Source organism: Callithrix jacchus, chromosome 15 (genome assembly GCF_049354715.1).
Source record: "Callithrix jacchus isolate 240 chromosome 15, calJac240_pri, whole genome shotgun sequence".
NCBI classification, from domain to species: domain Eukaryota; kingdom Metazoa; phylum Chordata; class Mammalia; order Primates; family Cebidae; genus Callithrix; species Callithrix jacchus.
The window spans coordinates 53,015,001-53,037,386 of record NC_133516.1 but is presented as its reverse complement, the minus strand read 5'-3'; the positions used below and the strand labels follow the sequence as shown (position 1 = coordinate 53,037,386).

Below are 22,386 nucleotides of genomic sequence, written 5' to 3'. Positions count from 1 at the left end.
CAACTCACTAAAATTAGATACGACTATTATTTCCATATTAAAGATAGAAAACCTGAGGATCAGAGAGGTCAAGTTAATTACTCAAGATCACCTAGCCAAAAATGATGAATCCAAGTTGGCTGATGCTTCTTTCTCCCCACTAAGATGCATGCCCAGCTCTCCACACCAGCGCATGTGCTGCATCCCTCTAGCACACACCTGCCCATTCATGTTTCTAAGTGACTTCGAACATGGGCCTTCTTTCCACAGCTTCCCTTGAAGGATTTTTTTGACCTTTTCATTTTTCTTTTGGTGTTAAAATCTTGGGGAATGGAAGCCCCACTTGGCCTAGGACACAGAGACAGACAACCATGATGTGACACCCTTGCCTGCTCAGGATGTCAGCTGCAGTGTGGATGCTGCTGTCACCTGTGTCTCAGGGAGTACACAGGGCCACTGCAGGACTAGCCTATGAAGCCTTCCTTCGGTTTCTATTGCAAACTGAGGCACAGGTCAAATGACCGTGTATGGGCTATGCCCTGAGCCCAGGCAGCTGCTGTTACATGTTAGAGTAAGAAAGGTTTATCAGTTGGTTGGCATTGACCATGTTTTGCAGTTGAGGCCACATTTGTAACCATTTCCCTACTCTGGGACCAAGTTTTCTATAACAGCTGTTGGCCTAGGACATTTTGTTTCACTTTCATCCACTTCTGTTTCTTTCTCTCAAACGTTAGGAAAATCGTAGTACCTGTCAAGTAGGGGTGTCCACTGGGTGATGTAAGTAAACCACTTGAAAGCCTTGCATGAAGTCAGCACCCAGGGGGCCTGAGGCTTTGTTGTTCTTCAGGGAGACTCTAAGGACTAAGAATTGTTTTCTTCAGTGACAAGTTCTCAGGGAACCAACTTAGATACTGGGAGATCGGTTAATTATACTCTTTATTATTCCCATTCCCTCAAGGAAGTGACTTTCCTTTTGTCCTTCCTGGAATTTGTGATACATCAATTAGCATGTGTTCATAGAACACCTCACTACTCAACAGTGGCTGAAAATGTGAGGAAACTGATTATTTACTTGCCTAGAAGTCTGAAGATAGGCAGTGTCAGGATTGGCTTGGCACCTCAGTCATGTCTGAGTGTCGGATTGGGGCAGGTCTGTGATTCCTTCAACTTTTTCCTCTTGGCCACAAGATGGCTGCTGAAGCACCAGGCATCACCTTCCTACATGATTGCATTTAAAGGTACAAAGTAAGGAAAAGGACAGGGCAGTGATAGATCTCTTGGTGTCCCTCTTATCAGGAAGAAAAAATGACTTTTTTTTGGAAGATATCTTTTCAGTCATCTTCCCCTTATATCTTTTGGCCAGAACTAAATTAGATCACCATCTCTAACTGCAGGGAAAGCTGGGAAGGGGGAGCATCGCATCTTTTCAGCTTGGGGAGTAGGAGGTGGGAGAAGAGGGAGGGAGCAGAGAAAGAATGAGTTGGGATTGGCTGTTGCGTTGCCATCGGGAGTGTGTGCCATATGGATAACACTTCATACTTGACCAGTGGAGGTTAACCTAAATTCTACGTTGAGCCTACAAAGGAGACAGATATAAATATTATTAGGCTCACCATTACTCGGAATGACAGTGCATTTTTGGATTCCCATATCATTGCTAAAGCTGAAATTTCTTGGTATCAAGACAGCGTGGGTAACGCCAACGCACTTCGTTGACTTTGTTCATCATCGGGCTTTATCCCATCTTAAGCTCTCTATATATCACTCAGGAAATATTTTGTAGATGGCTCAGCTTCCTGCTCAGAGCCATAGTTCTGGATGTTTCCCGCCCCACACATGGTGTTGTGTATGACCACCACCCCCGCTTCCAAATGGTCTTTGGTTCTGTATTTGCCCATTGTGAAAGAAACATCCTGACAGCTATGATGTATTTATACGTTGTTCGGCTGGTTTTACAGTCACTTTGTTACATCAATACTAATCTTTCTCACTAAGCTGAAAAATTCATCACACCTTGAGCTACAGTGGAAAGCTTCACCTGAATTGTGTGCATTTTGGGTTTTCAGGGGAGGGACAGGATAGAGGCACGTGACTGCTTAAGAAACCTTTCACAATGTCACTCTCGTTTCCAAGTGGTATGAGTTATTTGAGTTGCTGAGGCAGAGCACTTTCTGCAGGATAGCTGATGTCTCAGAAGACACAGTTTACATTCAGTGTGTCCTGAAGAGGGTTGCAAGTACATTTTTCTAACAGTGAAAAAAGAAATTATTTTGCAACTAGCTTCTTAAAGAGTGCACTTGGTGCTGATCTACAGGCATAAATCTTTCACTCAGATTACTCAATTATATAAATCTATAATTCTACTCAAAACCGTGTTTATAAAAAAGTAACTTTTACCTAAATTTGATGAAAAGATTCAAAGAATGGAATTTTGAAAAAGCCATTACCAAAAACCACTTCAATTTTAGAGTTTATTAATTTCCATAGGAAGAAAATATAATTTTTAATGAATATGAAGAATTTTGAACTGGAAACCAAGTATCTATCTGCTGAAGATCTGATTCTCATGAATATGGAAATTATGTGACCCCTCTAAAACTGCACAGTCCAAGATGTGGCAGCCACTAGGCATATGTGGCTATTTAAATTAATTAAACTTATATAAAATTAAAAATTCAGTTCCTCAGTGACACTGGTCATATTTCAAGTCCTTGGGAGCCTCATGTGGCTATTGGCTACTCTACTGGACGTTGTAGACGTAGAACATTTCTGTTGTCACAGAAAGCCCTGTTAGGCAGTGGTGCTCTAGATGAGTGGTTCTCAACCAGGAATGACTTTCTCCAGCAGGGGACATCATTTGGCAATGTCTGGAGATGTTTTTGGAGGTCACAATGGGGTGGGGGTGTGCTACGAGCATCTAGGAATGCTATTCAGAATCCTGCCATGCACAGTTTAGCTTACACAATGAATAATTAATTTTCTAGCTCATAATGTTCCTAGTACTGAGGTTGAAAAACCCCACCCTCGGCTGGGCGCGGTGGCTCAAGCCTGTAATCCCAGCACTTTGGGAGGCCGAGACGGGTGGATCACGAGGTCAAGAGATCAAGACCATCCTGGTCGACATAGTGAAACCCCGTCTCAACTAAAAATACGAAAAAAAAAAAATTAGCTGTGCACGGTGGTGCGTGCCTGTAATCCCAGCTACTCGGGAGGCTGAGGCAGGACCAGGAGGCGGAGGTTGCGGTGAGCCAAGATCGCGCCATTGCACTCCAGCCTGGGTAACAAGAGCGAAACTCCGTCTCAAAAAAAAAAAAAAAAAGAAAAACCCACCCTCCAATGGAGTGGGCGTCTGTGGCCTCCAGCTCCTCAGTTCAAGTTTTAAAGCAGTTTTCATTATACAGATGTCGGGCAGCATGTGTTTGGGATATAATCTTGGTGCTAGGTAGGGTTAAACCTGTGATTAGGTTCAGAAAAGATTTGTCCCAAGTCCCATGGGCCCCAGTGAGAGGCAAGGGAGGATCCACTGGGCTGCCTGGGGAGTCTGGTTGGCGCTGATGCCACTGAGGCTGGAGAAATAAGGCAGCCGTGGTGTTGTTTCCCCTTATTCCTCTGTCTTCTTCCCTCCTCACTCTCCCTCTCCCTTCCAACTGAGTGGGGCCAGCCATCTAAGTCATGATGTCTTGGGGTGGAGTGGATTGGCTTGTACTCCAGGCCAGCTTCGTTACTCAGGGCATTTGTGTGGGCAACAAGGGCTGGTACTAACATTCCTGCTTGGCAGCAGTTGGCTGTGTATGATGTCCAAGGATCAGGTATCCCAGCCAAAGGGCTGGGTTCAGATCTGGGCTCTACTGCCTAGCTGTTGTGTGACTAAGAGCAGATTATTTAATTTCTCTGAGCCTCAATCTCCTCGTTTTCAAAATGGAAATGATAACAGCCTGCATCTTACAATGCCATTGTAAAGATTAGGTGAGGAAATGCATGTAAAGTGACTCGTGTAACTGCAGGCATATTTAAGAATAAATTGGTAGCTTCTATTATTGTTTTTGTTGTTATTTATGTTACTATGGTAACTAGTCCCAAGAAAGACTGACTGAATTGATCTGGGGTCCATTCCCGCCCAGGAACAGGAAGTCAAGGCCCTGGTTTGCTGGGCTGGCTGGGCTGGAGCCAGGGCTGAATGCCAGGCAGGCGGCAGGACCCTTCCCACTCCATCCCAGTTTCAATGTTACTATATTGTTTCTAGCTTGCCTGTGGCCTCTGGCATCCACTTGCCTCTAAACTCCATTCAGTTAATTTTCTTCCCTCCAATGCTAAGTTGAGTTGTTCACTTTGGTTTCTCCTGAGTTTCCAGCGTCTGTAGAAACTGCACAAAGGATTCAGAAAGTGTTGGGGCTGGGAAGTTTGTGTTGGCCTCTTTTCAATGACCCAAGCAGCTCTTTCTCCTTCTTAACCTTGCCACTGGCTTTTTTGTGATCAGCAGGCCTGAGGCCTATTGTGCAAACCGGTTGGCTGTTCCCCCAAACTCATAGGTTGGTCCATCCCTGACTGAACTCTAACCACGAGGACCCTGGAGAGGAGAGCTTCGTAACTCTGTATTTGACTCCATGCCGACTTTGTTTTAGACCTCCAGTTTGCTTTGAAATCATCTTGAGTTCTTTCTGACTGTGGGTGCTGACTTCTTTTTCCAACTCCACTATTAGGAAGAGAGTGTGGCTGATGAACAGGTTAATTACATAGGGAACACGAGATCCTACAGATTTTGAATATTAGTTATGGGAGTTTATTGATTTGTATGTGCATAATTGGTTTGCTTTCCCATAAAGGCTAACATATATTGTAGAGTGGGAGAGCTACATATAGAACACTATCTATTTTGGGCTACTGTGTGGCACCTTATGGTTGCAAATGACCCAAAGCCAACTCCAGCTGGCTAAGCAAATAAGGGAATTTAATTGGCTTGTGTAATTGACAAGTCCAAGAGGAGGCCTGTTCTCTGTGAGCATTGTTAGGAATGTGTCTTGCTATTGTGCTCACCTCCTTGTCGCTGTGTCCTGGCCTCTGTTCAGCCAGCTTTCTTTTTGTGGAGGCAAGCCCGATTCTTGCTGTTAAAAGTTTAGCAAGCCAGCAGAAGGACAGTCTTTCTCTCTCCCAGTAGTTCCTACAGAATGCTAGTAGGTGAGTATCATTCTTGGGTCTTGTCCATCTATCAGCCAATCAATGTGGCCGGCAGAGCAGAACTCACTGATTGGTCAGACTTGGTTTATGGCTCCACCCTCTGGAGCTGAGCGATGCATCAGCCTCCTGTGAACCATTAGGAATGAGAGTGGGGAATTGACGTTTCCCCCAAAGAAAAATCAGGCTAGTATCATCAGAGAAAGGGGAGCATGGGTATCAGGCAGACAAAAACAACAGATATCCACTACTGTTATTTCCCTTTTCATTATGCTGGTGACTTGGAGAAAATCTGCCTGGTGGTGTCTTGATTTCGCCACTAGCGTCATTTACAGGCCCTTGGCCTGATTTTATCTACAGCAGCAGCACACCTCTCTCTCTTCTTCCCTGCAGTCATGATACCCCAGTCTTTCCCCCAGAGGTTGCAGTAAATGGCCTTCTCTGAGCCACAATCAATGGCATTCCATAAGGTGTGACAGAGGAGGCCATCTGGCACTTGTCCCATTGTCGTTTCTCCCTGCTCAGGGAAGAGGCGCGTTCCAGGCAGAAGGTCGCAGCTCAGCCAAACGCTGCTGTCTCTCAGAAGCATCACCCCCAGACTGGGGTCTGCAGCGCAGAAACCACCAGAGTCAAACACCTGGCAGAATTCCTCCTTTCCCTTTGTGAAATTTTCCAACAGAACCAGGTTGTGGAGTCATACCTAATGAACATGATTTTTGAATAAAATTATAAGTTTGAATGTTCTGCACAATACTTTCCCCAATATTGGATGGATTTTTTTTTTAAAGATGCTAGCACTGAGATCACTGGCCCATTTCAATTTTTATTGAAACAAATAAACCCAATAAAAACACTTATGCTGAGAGCTGCAGTGCCACAGTAAAAGAATCACCCTGTATTGAATGTATTGATTTATTTATTTACTCCAACTGGAAAATCGAGTATTGTGTTAATGTATTTTATAAGAATCACATTGCTCGATGAAATGGCTAATTTATTTTAGCGTATACATAAATAGCTAGCAATTTTCCCTGAGACAGGCTAATGAAAATGATGCCATGAAATTGTCTATAGTATGAGGAGTGACGGAGACGAGTTATTATTGGGTGAGTGCTAAGATGCACTGAACTGGTCATCATATCTTTGAACTTTTGAACTGCTACTTGTTCCATGTGATTTATTGATTTTGCTATCTCTCTGTTTAGCTCAACTTTAGTTTTTGCCCAGCAGTGCAGATAAGTGGCATAGGAGATTTAATTTCATGGGTATTTGGGGTTAAAACCTATCTTTAAAAAGAATGCTAAACATGTTTTAATAAAACATGAGTTGCAGAGGTTTTAGGTTTCTGTATGATATGGATCTGATAAGAACCAAGGCAGTTTAGAGGCCAGCCCAGAGGTTCTAGGCTAGGGAGAAACTCTTTCTGAGCTTTGGAAGTTTCACCAGGGCCACATGCATTTTATTTGCTAGATCAACCTGGCTTCATTCTTAATCACATGTATCATTTATCCCCCTGCCTGAGCCCTTTTGCTCATGGCACATGTTTTACCTCAGTGCCTGGTACAGAGATGGTTTCTGAGGTCCTCTCGCACAAGCATCACTGTCCCTATCCTCCTATCCTTGCACACCGACGGTTGCCCGATACAGAGCACCCAAGGCTCTTACCTAGGGAATAAAGACATGGAAGCCTGCTCGGCATTGGGGCCAGGGCTGGCTGGCCGGCCGCTGCTCAGCTGCCTGCAGATGACTTTTCTCTGGTCCCCGTCAACGTTGTTACCCTCCTTATCAGCCAGCCCTGACCTTTGAGTGGGAGGTTTCACTCACTGCTTGGTGGTGGTGGTGGGGTGGTGTTCACACTAAGTGATCATGGCGAGAAAGCAGCCTTACTTTTTGTCAGTGGACCTGCAGAACTTTTCTTAAAAAATGTAACATCTTGGGAACTCATTCTTGATACTATTTTTTATTTTATTAACTAATTTCTAAAGGATCATTTGACAACAGTATTTTACGCTTTTTTTTTCCTTTGGTGGGGGTGGTGCTTGGAGGAGGTGGGAAAGAGCTTTATCATGTAAAAGTAACCATCCTAGAAATTTCAGGTAATAAATTTTCAGGCGCATGAATGGTTAAGACTCTTCACTCAGTGACACAGTATGTGAATGAGGAATTTTTATGAAGGTAACGGTCTCGTTCTTTAAAAATCTGATTTATTTAGAAGGTACTTCTAAATGACCAAGTAATTTTAACCTTCAGGAAAGATGGGGAGGGGGTGGGTGGGAAGAGAAGGCTTGTATCTCTGCAAGGGATTGAAAATTCACATCCCCTTTAATGATTAAACTGCCACGATCTTTATTTGGATGTTAAAAGCTTTTTCTTACATTGCAAACATTCTCAGCAAATTTACAGTCAGATATTTGGAAACAACTAACAGTTTTTTGTTTTGTTTTGTTTTGTTTTTTTAAAAGAGGAGGATGAAGGCCTATTTGAACTAGGAAACAAAATTAGTGGGAATGGCTAAAAAGACAGGACTGACCCCAACACCATTAGCTGGGGAAAAAAAATTCCATTTCATTGCAACTATGTTATTGTTTACTTTACCATACACATCCTAATATGGTTACCTCCCTGTCAGAGGCGGCCAAGCCAGGGGTTGAGAGGCCCCCTCCGGGAGAAAGCTCCTAACTGCTTCTCAGACAATAAGAAACAAGCGGTACAACTCCACAAAAGGCTTCCTGGAAAATAAGTGTCAAATAAATCCTACAAAACTCTCGCTTCTGCCACTGAGCTCTGTATATGCAAACCTGTTTTTATGCCATCGCTTCCCCAGGCTGAGCTGCGTTTGTTTGGAAATGTGAGCCATTGCCTTTTCTTTTTTTTCTTTTTTCCCTTTTTTTTTTTCCCTCACTTCATCTGAGGGCTCTGGATTAATTCCTTGAGACATATCTTTGCATACATATCTCATGAGTTATGTTTCCTGGAGCCTTTTACTAGGAACATTAAGGTAAGAATGTTGATTTAGCCTGGGACCTTTGTCACTCAAACTAATGCTCATCAGTGATATAGACATTGTAAAGAAATATTGCGGAGGTCTTTTGTGGTCCCCCTCCCAAACAGAGGTGCAGTGCTTTTAATTGTCATGCATGGATTCAGAAAAAAAAAATGCCACCAGTTGTGGATGAGATGTAGCAGAGGTGTGTACTCACTGGTGTGGTGTAAACACTGCTGAAACACCCCCGATCTGTGGCAGCCACAACAGTTTCATTAGAAGCCTTTTCCTGTTGTTTCTTCCAATTCTTCTCCACTTGGGCGTATTTCTTTTTATGTTTCTTCTTCTTCTTTTTTTTTTTTTTTTTCCTTTTTTCAACTCTCCTGATCTTTTCCAAATCCTCATGGTCTTGAGGCTTGCCTGTTATTATCTGCAACTCCAGAACAAAGGTAGGTTGCTCAACTCTGTGCTTCGGGGGGAGGGCCAAGTTATTTTGGGAGGGATGTCTTCCGAATGCATGAGTGGCTGACCTAAAAGAGGGGGGAGAGATCATGCTTGGAGCCGAGGGATGAGAGCGCACGCACTGTGGCAGCTTCTATGTAGCGGAGTTTATTTTTATGCAACTTAAAGTAGCGGCAGCATCTTTAGTAGAATGGACTCGTTAGGTTTGGATAATCCATACTGGTGTAACACTGACGAGTCCATTTTATTACCATACTGGGCTTTCAGACAATTGGGGATGCTTGAATTTATGGCAGCAGCTAAGATTCCTTGATTAGGGTCTGTATTGAGTTTTTCAAAATGAAATAACAGATTTAGGACTTCTTTTCTTTTAAATATTAATGTGAAGGTGTGTTTGGGTGACTGGCATATGTCCTTTTTCTTTTTCCCTTTGGTTTAATTGCTTTAATTCCTTGGACACCTTCACTTATTTCTCAGTTACTTTCTTCCCTAATTTTGTGTAATCTGGTGCTCTGCTGGAGCCAAGGTGGAGGTTTTCTGTTTTTAACTAATTGTGCCTTGCTGGGTGGCAATACAATAGAAAGAGTAAAGACCACAAGAAATTCATCTCCACCTGAAAAGGCAGCTGGAATAGAGTGGTGCAGCTTCATAATTGAAAACAAAAGCAAATTAAGCCTTGGTGAGGGATATTACAGGCTATTAATCATAATAAATATGTTTGGCAACGATGTATTTGCTTTCTACAGTTTTCAGTTAAAAAAAATCAAAGTTGGTGATTAGAAGAGGGAATAGTTCTTTGGCTTATAGATGCTGGGACATACTTGTTCATTAGTTGAAACCACATTAAAAGTGAGCAGTTTGTTCCAGAATCAAGTATGTCATTCCCAAGCAGATTTGAATACATCCCTGTCCAAATGCAATCTCGGGTTCATGCCACAGTGCTTGGCTTTTTCTGAACATCTCAGCTTTAGCACGGAACTCGAGTGCTAAGAATTTTATTTTACGTTATTACTGTGCTCCCACATTCCTGTTGGTTTCTTGGCTGTGGATCATCTCTGTGCATGCACTGTAGCACTGTCAAGGTGAAGCTCTTTGAAAAATAGAAATTCAATGTATTTAACCAAAATGAGCTTGAGCAGCCCCAAAGTTTATATCTTAGAAAACTGTTAATTATGCTTGTCGTAAAACACATCTGAGTGGAAGGTTCTGAGTCCAAACAGGGTTGAGTACTGCTTTAGAAATATAACTGTAGTCTGTGCTTTCAGAGAGGTTTATTTTTACTTTGGGGCCATGGAGGGGGTGATTGGAATTAGTAGCCTTTAATTAGACGGGGAGATATTCAAATTTTACAGGGATTTATGTTAGAACATGGAATGGCGGGTGGCTCTTTCCTCATTATGAATCCTCCCTGCACATAATGAGGTTCATCATTAGTTGATGGAGTGAATTTGCCCTAGCTCTACCTTGAAAGGCACATAATTTACATACTACTTCAGAGCCTAAGCTTTAATGGATTCCTCGATGAATAAAATGAAAAGCTACTTTCTTTAAATTTTTGAACACTGTTTAGATAATACGATTTTAATAAGACATTCAATTTGCTTGTTAAGTATATTTGAAAGTGCTTTTTTTTTTCCTTTTTGGGCAAAATATATTTTGGCTTGCCATGCTGTGTATCACAGCGATGTGCCCTCACAGTTGTCTCAGAGGACATATGGGGTACGTTGTTCAGAAATAGGAGAATCTTAGGCAGAAAGCTTTTCCGCATGTGAGCCTCCAGATTATTGACAAATCTTTTTGTATAGAGACTCTTCTGGCATTAAATGGTTATATCAAAAAGATTTGGAAACAAGCTTTTTATTAGTGTCTGGTTTTACATATAGGAAATTTGTATACACGCTGATTCCAGCCAAAATTGACAAAATAGCTAGTTGCACCTCCTGATGTATTTTAATGATGGAAGGGCAACTTCCCTAGTGCAGCTGTGTGTTTCAAACTGCTGTGTAGCTATGATTCGATGAGGAGAAATTGAGTTGGAGGCTGTCTGTTATCAGAGCATCAGCTTAGGAGCGTTCTGGTCTACCCCATAGATGCAGCAAGTTTTCTGACTGTCAGTCTTCCCCCTTTGGGCTGGAATGGGGAAAAAAATCAGTTTTGACTCAGCACGATTTGAACATGAATGTCTTTTAAATAAGTATGGGGGGTTAGCAGTAGCATGTTACTGAACATGTCCTTTGCTGGTTTGAGACAGGTCACCCCTGCATTGTTAGCACTGCCGCAAGTAGAAGCAGGTTTCTGGTGGTTTGTCACTTTCAGGAGCAGGGAAGGTGTCTAAATATAAGTGAAGCCTTGTTTTGATAGAATGTTTTATTACCTGAAAATGATCAGCATATATTAACATTAATAGAATAGTCCATGTCATTCTTTTTTTAGGCAATTTACCTCTGCTACAGACCTGTCTGCTTAAAAAAAAAAAATCTTCCTCTCTCCTAAAACATATATTTGTTTAGAGAGTTTTCACTGAAGTGTACATGACAATTACAGCTGTTCATTAACAAAATTGGGTATTTGTTTTAAACTTTAACCAATCACTTTGATATGCTAATTATGGTGTAATTTAATTTGAGCCCTGTAATGATGATGCCGTTATTATGGACATAAATGATGCAGTTAAGCTGAGAGTAATCTCATTTGCATACTGTACATGCCAGTAAATTAAGCCCTTTCTTCGACTGCTTCAGCTTTAATTTTCCACTTCTTTTCACACAGCTCCTTTTCAGCCCCTCTCTTATAAGCCCACTTTGTAATAGTCCTGATGACTGTTTGATGTGAAGAGTTTCGGCACCACAATAATGTACGACAGAAGATGTAACATTTAAAGGATTCATTATCTTGCTGAGTGTTCCTTTAAGAAAGAAGGATTAGAGGGTGGAGGGGAGACCGGAGTGTCCTTTCCATGGGATATGACAGGGCCCCCTGTTAAAGTAATTTGAGATGCCCAATGCTCTCCACTCACCCCCAAGTCGGACTTGGGACCCGTTATTTTGAAATGATGGCTTTTCACCCATGGTTCTGTAGTTTATGGTCACAGATTGTGTTGTGTTTGGCAGCAGTGAATTTCCTGTGCTGTGATCCCTTATGGTAATTGGAGGTAAAAGTTTTTTTTGTTTTGTTTTGTTTTGTTTTGAGATGGAGTCTTGCACTATTGCCTGGGCTGGAGTGCAATGGCGCAGTCTTGGCGCACTGCAACCTCTGCCTCCCGGGTTCAAGCAGTTCTCCTGCCTCAGCCTCCCGAATGGGGATTACAGGTGCCTGCTAATTACCATTCTGGCTATTTTTGTGTATTTTTAGTAGAGATGGGAGTTTTACTATGTTGGCCAGACTGGTCTTGAACTCCTGACCTTGTAATCTGCCTGCCTTAGCACCCAAAGTGCTGGGATTACAGGCATGAGCCACTGTGCCTGGCAGAGGTAAAAGTTTAATTTAGCTCGACTGTTAAGATTCTTCTAATCTGGGCCTTCATAGATGAGATTATAATTTTAAACATTTCTGAGATATGACTGAATTTATTTTCAAAAGGAACTTCTTTTTTTCCCCCATTTTGCCTGGATTATCCAAAAATCACCCATTTCGTCCAGTTCTATGAGAACGGAAAAGCTTTGCACATAGATGCTCTTCCATTTGTAGGCCCATCACTGCTACCCTGTTTGAGCCAGGAGACCAGCCATGGCCTTTGGCCAGTACACTGCACTTCCATTCAAACCAGAGAATGCAAAAAGCATAACTAAACTCTTCTACATAGTGAACGGATTCTCCCCATGGCTCTTGCCGATGCCAGTGGGAGTTGAGTGGGTGTAACTGAGGATTGAATTTAGCACTGTGTTTTTAAAAGGGTCATAGGCCTAAAAATAGTTTAAGCTGTTTGACTCTCCTGCAGGCTACTTCCTCAGCAAATGGAAAAAAGTATTTAAAAAAAAAGTAATCGGCTGTGTCCATTCCCATTTCTTGGGACTGTGAAAGTCTTTCCCTTCCTTTCAAAGTCCCCAGTTCTCCACCTCTTGACCCCAAATTCTTCCTAGTTGATTGTCAACTCCGCCCCTAGCAGTTCTCAGATAGGAGGCTGCCTTTTCTAATATTTTGAAGGGCAGAAAGTTCCTGGTATTGCCATGGCAAATTGTACATGGGGCTCACTCAGTCTGGTAGCAGTGACAACTGAAATAACGGAATTTTGTCCAACTTTGGAAATCTCAGTGGAGGTGAATGTCTCCCAGTTGTGTTTGAGTTAAGCAAAGGCTGTCACATTTGACACAATATCAGGCTGTTTTAAAGCAATTTAAGTGTAACCCTTAAAAAGCATTATTTTTTTTCAGCTTTTACATACTAAAAGTACCATGGGCTTCAAAGTGTGTGTAAAAAACCTTGTAGAAATAATTGTGTATGGCTGTAATTCCATATCCAATATTATTATTTTTTGAAAGGTGGAGCTTTTTTCTTTTCTTTTCTTTTTGAGATGGAGTCTTACTCCATCGCCCAGGCTGGAGTGCAGTGGCATGATCTCGGCTCACTGCAATCTCCACCTTCCAGGTTCAAGCGATTCTCCTGCCTCAGCCTCCTGAGTAGCTGGGACTACAGGCGCATGCCACCATGTTCAGCTAATTTTTGTATTTTTAGTAGAGAGGGTTTTACCATGTTGATGAAGTTGGTCTCGAACTCGTGACTTCATGATCTGCCCGCCTCGGCCTCCCAAAGTTATGGGATTACAGGCGTGAGCCACTGTGCCTGGCCAGCTTTTTGCTTTTCAATATAATTGAGGGAGACAGGGGAGAGGAGAAATGATTTTATATAATATTGTGGAAATTTTTAATTTTTATGACATCACATAGACTGACTTTTCTCAGTTCAGACCAAGCTCCTATGCAACTGCATATTCCCTTGTGAAATTTCCTACTTCTAGGAAGGTGGGTAAACAAATGGCTGAAGTACCCCTAGGGCATAAGCTCTCTGAAGACAGGGGATGTTTATCTGAATTCCCAGCACTTAAACTAATGCCTTGCACATAAGTAGGTATTGAAGAAGTATTTCCTGATTGAAATGGACTTGCTTCTTCCTGAAGACTTTTGAAGAAACAAGAAAGAAATCAACTGAGAAAATAGAGAAGACAAATGCTCTCCAAAGTGTGAAGCCATTAAATATTAAGGATGATGTTTAGATTGTAAACCTCTTCAATCTGCTCTTCCGTGGTCCCTCTCTTGTGTGGGGAGCCACTTAGAAGTGCTTGCAGGTGGACAAAAGCAATCCCAGACAGAAAGCCACCTCAGCCCGGATTATTTATGAATGCCTGTAATGATCATAGTCACTATTAGTTACTGAGCTACAGCTATGGTCGTCTAATCGCTTGTCATATTTAATGCCATAGAATCATACCAATAGCTTTTGAAGATAGGTGCTGGTATTCTAACCCTTTCTATGTGGCAACTGTGAGGCAGACTTTATTCCAGGTCATACAGCTGTTAGGGCTGGAACCAAGACTAGTATTCCTTCAGGAAAACCCCAGAATCTTCATTCCTTGCCACTGCACCCGAGTTTTGCCTTTCCTTGTAGACACACACACACACACACACACACACACACACACACTACTCCTTTAGAGGCATGCATGGATTCTGTACCTTCATTTATGGAACAGTGGTAGTGTTCCAGGTAAAAGCCTAAGCACTGTATACACTGTGTTTTCATAGAGGCCTGGCAAGGTAACTGTTACTTGTCCCTCCTTACTATTGAGGAAACAGACGTTCACTCCGATTGAATAACTTGCTTATGCAGGTTGAAAGTGACCAAGCTGGGCTTTGAAGCCCTGCTCATCTGCCTGCAGAGCCCTTGCTCACTGAATCACCACTCCGTTGCCCGCTAATCTGTGTGTAGCCTGAGAGTGATTTGTGTCCTAAATTAGTTAACTTATTGTTTAACTGATTTATTAAATTCATATAGATTGAGTGCCTGTGGGATGTAAAGCCTTTCATTGTTACCCTATATTTTGGAGAGTTAGACCAAATGTGCGCCTTAAGTAACTGAGAATCTCCTAATTTCTCAGTCTTTTAGTATAATGTAAATTCCTGGCAGGAAGCCACCTTCTCTTCCTTCTCCCCTTCCCCCTCCAGACACACAAACGAGACTGTTGTTAAATTATCCTTTTTCTTGGGGGAGGAGAATGCTGTGCTGTCTCCTTCCCTTTGATTGAAGCCTTCCTTACTGTTATCTTGACAGGTGACAGAATGAATATCAGCTGTGGAACTTATAGATACGTGGGTCCATATGTGTTTACACGTATCCCCATGTACACGTATGGATTCATTGCTTGCACTTTCATTTATGCATATTGCAGGCCACATGTAGAGAAGCAGCAGGAACATTTCAAGGAAACTCTGTGCTTCCCGATACTCCTTTCCTAGCACCGTTCCTTGGCTCCGTATCTCAGCAATACCAATTCAGGCATGGGAAGTGATGACAGTATGTAAAGCATCACTTTTCCTTACCATACAGAAACTCTTCAGGCCAGGATCTTGAAATGCTCTTAGTCCTGCACTGTCCACTAAGGTAGCTACCAGCCAGATGTGGCCCTTGATCCCTGGAAGTGTGGCTGTCCCCAGTCGAGATATGCCGTATGTATAAAATATATGCTGGCATTCAAAGACTTAGTAGAAAAAAAGAAGAAAGAATGTTAAGTATCTCATTCATCTTTTATATTATATATAATTACATGTTGAAATTAAAATATTTTGGATATATTAAGTAAAATCCACATTTTTTTTTGAGGCGGAGTCTCGCTCCGTTGCCCAGGCTGGAGTGCAGTGGTACGATCTTGGTTCACTGCAACCTCCGCCTCACAGGTTCAAGCGATTTTCCTGCCCCAGCCTCCGGAGTAGCTGGGACTATAGGCGCTTGCCACCATGCCCAGCTCATTTTTGGATTTTTAGTGGAGGTAAGGTTTCACCTTGTTGATTAGGCTGGTCTCAAACTCCTGACCTCGTGATTCACCCATCTCGGCCTCCCAAAGTGTTGGGATTACAGGTGTGAGCCACGGTGCCTGACCCCAAAGCATTTCTAAAACCACTACTTTAAAAAATTTTTTTCTTTTCTCCTCTTTCTTTCTTTGTCTCTTTCTTTCTTTGCTTCTTTCCTTCTTTCTTTCTTTTTCTTTGTCTCTTTCTTTCTTTTCCTTCCTTACCTCCCTCCCTCTCTCTGTCTTTCTCCCTCTCTCTCTCTCTCGATCTCACTATGTCAACCAGGCTGAAGTGCAGTGGCAGGATTATGGCTCACTGCAGCCTCAACCGCCTGGGCTCAAGCCATCCTCCCACCTCAGCTTCCTGAGTGCCTGGAACTATGGAGAGCACCATCACACCCAGCTAATGATTTTTATTGTCTTTTGTAGAGACAGGGTCTCCCATTGTTGCCCAGGCTGGTCTCCAACTTCTGGGCTGAAGCGGTCCTCCTGCCTTGGCCTCCCAAAGTGTTGGGATTATAGGCATGAACCACACACCCAGCCCTTTTTGCTTGTTTAAATGTGGCTACTAGAAATTTTAAAGTTACGCATGTGGCTTGCCTCCGTGGCTCTCATTATATGTCTGTGGGACAGTGAAGCTCTGGAATCTACATGCTGTCTCTCTAGACAGGATGACAGGTAAATGATGGGGGCTGGAGGGTGAGAGCTCAAAGATTTATCCCAAAAGTCAATAGAGAGCTGCAATGAAAGCATGCTGCAGGGAACTTGGCCCATAAGAGAGGCTCAAGAAATCTGTGGGGATGAAGCCACTGACAGCAAATATTTCCACATGGGAGACACTAAGGAGGTAATCCCTTCTGTTGTTTCAGCATCCTGCCCTTCCTAATCAGATTGAGAATATAGCACCTAACCCACTATTTTAGATAACTTGGGTTTGCAAAAATGTTTCTATTCTATAGCCAGCTTGTGACCTTGATGCAGTAAATATTGGCTCATCTGCTATAATGATTCCATGAGCATAGGTCAGCAGAGAGGAGAAAGTGGGATTCCTTGAATGTTCGTAGGTGATTCTCGTATCTTGGGCTTTGATGATTTGCAAGAATTGCTGCATGGGGTTCTGGAGCCATAGGCTCCTCCTGTTGGGCATTTGTCTTAGGTAAATAAGGATTTGTCTCTTCGATACTCTCCTAATATGTATTCTTTACCTAATACAGAATTTACCTTACAGTATTACAGTATTATGTAAGTATAGTTTCTTTTTTCTTTTTTTTTTTTTTTTTTTTGAGACGGAGTTTCGCTCTTGTTACCCAGGCTGGAGTGCAATGGCGCAATCTCGGCTCACTACAACCTCCGCCTCCTGGGTTCAGGCAATTCTCCTGCCTCAGCCTCCCGAGTAGCTGGGATTACAGGCACGCGCCACCATGCCCAGCTAATTTTTTGTATTTTTAGTAGAGATGGGGTTTCACCATGTTGACCAGGATGGTCTCATTCTCTTGACCTCGTGATCCACCTGCCTCGGCCTCCCAAAGTGCTGGGATTACAGGCCTGAGCCACCGTATAGTTTCTTAAAGAGAGAAACATTATATGAATGTACATCACTAAACAAATATTGATTATATACCTGCCTTTTTAGGTGTGGTGGGTTCCCTGCCTTCAGGAAGCTTGTTGACTACAGAAGGCAGGTGAGAAATGTCATAGCTTCCACCTGAGATGTGCAGATTCAGGGGTTGCCAAATCAGAGCAATGTTGTTCGCCTTACAGAAAGAGTTTGATTTTTATCTAGAGATTTTGTAATAATCAGTGTTCATTAAAGATTCACATGTTTTCCACATTCTATTTACTGTATAGATGATTTAGGGAAGGCATAATTTTAATTGTAAATTTTCAATAACCCCAACCCCTATAAAATAGTGAGTTATACACCAAAAAGTTTTTCCCTAAAACTCCATGCCAGTCCTTAAAATCTAAGGGGACTTTGATCTACAGTCTCTTTACTAAGATTTTTTTCCCCCCATTAGAATAAATGGAAGCCTTCACTGGAATGAGCACATGGAAATTATAGCTGTCATGTCGTCCATTAAAAGCAGACATTCAAGTGGGATATTATCTCACTTTACTTTTTGGTCCTTCAGAAGTCAAGGGACAGGGTATTAGATGTGAGATGACCATGGGAAGACTGGGTCCTGGCAAAGATCAGTACCCAGCATGAAACGTGCCCACTTACTTGTTAAGTGCTTAAAATTTTCACCCCTCCTCCTGCCCTGTTCTGCCCTGAAGCTGCAGATTCATTAGTATCAATTGGTTTTCAGGGTGTTGCTATCTCTGGGCCACTGGCTCCTGGATACGATTACTGCCTGATATTTTCCATACAGTGCTTCCATTTTCAATCATCTTATCCACAGTTGGCCTAATGTCACTCTTTGAACCTTCACAGGGGAAGAATGTAAATGTTAGCTTTTGTCCTGTGCATAACTGGGGAGGAAAATGCTTTAGACTCATCTGCACTAATCATTTCTTTGCAGACACCTCAGCGAGGAGAGCCTCCACCTCTGCCACACCAAACCCATTTTCTGAACAAATTCAAAGAGCTGTCCTTGGGGTGATAAAATTTTCCGTAGGCAGCATAACTTGTGCCTCCAAAGATTGGAAGAGCATCCTTGCCCCCCACCGCCCCCCGACTCACCCATATGTTATTGTCAGTTCTTTTGCAAGAGTGAAGGCAGAAGATATGTTCTGTAAGGACCGTCCTTGGTACTCTCGGCTTGTCCATTTTGTCAGGTGATTTCCCATGCTGGAGGATGAGTTGCTGACTGGATTAATTTGGAGTTGGAATACAATGAATGGTTAGTCTCCTTTTACTCTGTTGTGTTTTCTGGTGTTTGCCCCTGACAGCCATTTGGCAGATACTCTGGTTGTCCAAAAAGATTTTTTGGTTTTTTGATTTAATGCTTCAAACTTTTTTTCTTCTCTTTTCTTTTTTTTTTTTTTTTTACTTATAACATTAAACATGGAAAAGCAATTTTAATGATTTGTCATTGAAGGTATATCCTTCTGCATCCCTCTCCCCAAATTGGCATGCAAGAAACATCACTCCTAAGCAGTCTGGAAGTAAGTTTGCACCACCAAAGGTCACTATGGGTTGTATAAAAGCCAAGACTCGAAGCAGCCCTGACACCCCAGATAATAACTGCAATTCCGTGAGAACGTTAAGAACACAAACTCTTGGAGAAAGGGCACAATTTCTGTCATGTAATGATGTTTGATTTGGAATGTCGATTTTACCAAGGTCTTAAGTTCTCTTTTTGATTCCACTTTTACGCATTTAGGAAAGTTTTCTTAGTTGCCTTCCTTGTTTTCCGAAAAATATGCAAGTCCTGATCCTCTTTTGCCCTTCTTGGGGTCCCCAGAAATCAGAGAATACAATGCATAAAACTATAGCACCAGCTGGGTGTGTTGGCTCACGGCTGTAATCCCAGCACTTTGGGAGACTGAGGCAGGCAGATCACTTGAGGTTAGGAGTTCAAGACCAGTCTGGCCAACATGGTGAAACCCTGTCTCTCCTAAAAATGCCAAAAAGAAAAATTTAGCCGGGCATGGTGTAAGGCACTTGTAGTCCCAGCTCTTCGAGAGGCTGAGATGGGAGAATTGCTTGAAACCTGGAGGCAGAGGTTGTAGTGACCCATGATTGCACTATTTCACTCCAGCCTGGGCGACAAGAGCAAAACTCTGTCTCAAAAAACAAACAAACAAAAAACAACACCAAAGCTCTAGCACCTGCTTTAAGCTTCCTTTCAGTCATAGTAAGCTGTGTATTTACAGAAACTCAGATCTTGCTTCCTCAGTTTTTTTTTTTTTTTTTTTTTTTTTGAGACAGAGTTTTACTCTTGTTATCCAGGCTGGAGTGCAATGGTGTAATCTTGGCTCACCGCAACTTCTGCCTACTGGGTTCAAGCAATTCTCCTGCCTCAGCCTCCTGAGTAGCTGGGACTACAGGTGTGTATCACCAGGCCCAGCTAATTTTTGTGTTTTTAGTAGAGACGGGGTTTCACCATGTTGACCAGGATGGTCTCGATCTCTTGACCTCGTGATCCACCCGCTTCGGCCTCCCAAAGTGCTGGGATTACAGGCGTGAGCCACCACACCCGGCCCCCTAGTTTTTATGAGTTGTCCCACAGACCTTACTTGATACAAATTGGAAACTATCTCCCTTCCCCTCCTCTCCTTTCTTTTCCCCTCTTTTCTCTTCCTCCCTCCTTTCCCTCCCTTTCTTCCCTTTCTCTTTCTTTCATTTTCTCTCTCCTTTCTTTTCTTTCTTGGGGATATTGGGTCTCACTTGTCACCTAGGCTGGAGTGCAGTTGTGCAATCGTAGCTCACTGCAGCCTCCTGGATTCACACGATCCTCCCACCTCAGCCTCCAGAATAGTTGGGACTACAGATACATGCCATCACACCCAGCTTATTTTTGTATTATTATTATTATAGAGAACCACTGCACCTGGTCCCCATTTTTCTTGCTTTTTAAATTTTTTTATTAGACAGAGTCTTGCTCTGTTGCCCAGGCTAGAATGCAGTGGTGCGATCTCAGCTCATTCCAACCTCCATCGCCAGGGCTCAAGAGATCTTCCCTCTTCATCATCCTGAGTAGCTGAGACTACAAGTGTGCATCACTGCAATTGGCTAAATTTTCTGTATTTTTTGTAGACACAGGGTTTTACTGAGTTGCCCAGATTGGTCTCGAACTCCTGAGCTCAAGGGATCCTCCCACCTCAGCCTCCCAAAGTGTTGGGATTACAAACATGAGCCACTGCACCCAACCCTGACCCCATTTTTTTTTTTGACGTTTCTGTTCTCTGTTTTCACTGTTTGAGATATATGGATGTGAATAAGCTTTCTGTCTTAAAGAAGACATCATTATTTATTTACTGTAGCTTTTGTCTACTATCATGGAGATGACATGGAGCATCAGTTGAGGGGTCCTGTGGACTGATAGCCAGCAGATGGGTAGAATAACTGTTATTAGTGCTGCTTCTCCCCACTGCCAGTTCTCACAGCAGACATTGCTAATTGATCACAGTACTTTTTCTCAGCAAGCCTCACTGTGGCCTATGAATCTTCCGCTCAAGGAGTACCAGCCACTGGTAATCAATAGCGCTTTCCTGAAATGTATTTCCCCTCCCTTCTCTAACTTGTTATGATTTATTGCATGTGAAATTGGCTGATGGGATATTATTAATAAATAGTGGCACACCTTTTATTTTGATACTATCGGATTCTCTGTCTGTTATCTCAGTTTGCTAAGCCTAGCCCCTTTCGAATTAGCTTTTTAAGCACAGGCTCTTTCTTCAGATGTGACTGGACAAGACAGACAACCCCCAGAAATCCCTTTTAAGTGACGATGCTGAAACAGGCCAAGTGCCAGTTCTCCTTGGAACTATATAATTCTTTCTTAGGTACAGAATTCTTTGCACATGCAATTGAAGGATCACCCAGGAAATGGATGTGGCTGTCACACAGGAGATAATGTTATGAACTCTTTACCCTTTGGCAAATTGCCTGTTCCTCTCATTCTAAATTTCTAGGATTCTAGGTGCTGACACCCAACATTCTTTGATATCTCCATAGACCATAATCTAGTTGAATCTACGAGAATTATTTATGCAGCATAATGAAAAGGAGTTTTTTTCTTTTCATTCATCTTGTATCATTATTTTAACTTCTATTTTCCTGGAATTTTTGTGTCTTAACTTTATAGTTAAAAAATATTGCCTGATAAACCATGCTTGTAGTCCATTTACGTTTTTTTCCTAATCCACGAAGAGAAACTTGAAGTGTACAGAATTTATACTTTCCCCAGAATAACCACTGAGTCAACAAGTTGGTATTGTGTATTTTTCCCCCACTTTGGACATTTATAATAAGTTAATCCTCTCTTGAAAGATGAGAAGATCTTTCCTATTTTTTCCCATAAGGTAGCTGTAGGTGGATTGGTTCTGTCTTATTTGTAGCATCAGAAGCCATGTTTTTTGATTCATTGTATTTATAAGGTAAAAAGCAGAATCAGTTCACTTTGTTTCTCTTGAATAGGAAGAGAAAGGAAGCATGTTTGCAGGTGCTATCATGTCTAAACATCACTGTGCTTATGTTTAGTTATTTTTTGAATTTCAAAGCCTACATCTTCATCTTTCCTTGTCATAATGTGTAAAATTGATTCATGGTTCATTTAAGTAAAGAAGCTATTTTAAACCAAATTGTCCCCGTTGAAATAAAAGGGGACTTTTGCTGTCAGCTGCGGAAACATGATTTTTCACCAAAATGATCTGTTACTTAAAAAAAAAACTGCATTTGCAAACTTGCTTCCCCCCCCCCCTTCTTTTGATTAAAGAGCAGAGGAAAAAACAAGTGTCTGGATAGTCAGAATCTACTGGAATTTTTTCCCTTTCTCTGGCAAATTTGCCTTACTTGTAGGTGTATCTCAAATGGAACAGAATGTGTGAAAGCCATTTAAATGATTATTTGATAATTTAATAAAGGAAAATGCTTCAAGCCGCCGCCCCCCTCCTACAGTTGATAAGTGATGCCACCTACTGTGAAAATATTTTACAAAACACTTTCGTTTTGGAATCAGTATCAAATAGTAATTTTAAAATAAAACATGTGTAGAGTTTTCTCTTGGCTCTTCCCAGTTTTGAGAATTCACTGTGAGCCCTGTACTCTTGAATTTATGCACCAACCTTTCTTTCTTCCCCCAGAAGTATTACTTTACTCACAGATTTGGCTTAGCAGACTTTA

The 22,386-nt window shown here is 42.2% G+C and overlaps 1 protein-coding gene across 8 annotated transcripts in view; it reads left to right on the top strand.

Moving 5' to 3' along the window:
- Window positions 1-22,386, top strand: part of FOXP1 (forkhead box P1) — a 635,694-nt gene that overhangs the window by 339,650 nt on the left and 273,658 nt on the right. The window contains exon 1 of one of the 8 annotated variants that reach the window (XM_078351482.1): window positions 7,840-8,149. The exons of 6 other annotated variants lie outside the window; for them this stretch is intronic. The gene's annotated coding sequence lies outside the window, so the exon portion shown is untranslated. Of the gene's footprint in view, window positions 1-7,839; window positions 8,150-22,386 lie in introns of those variants that run through there. One more of the 8 variants, XM_002758548.7, reaches the window with a different exon arrangement.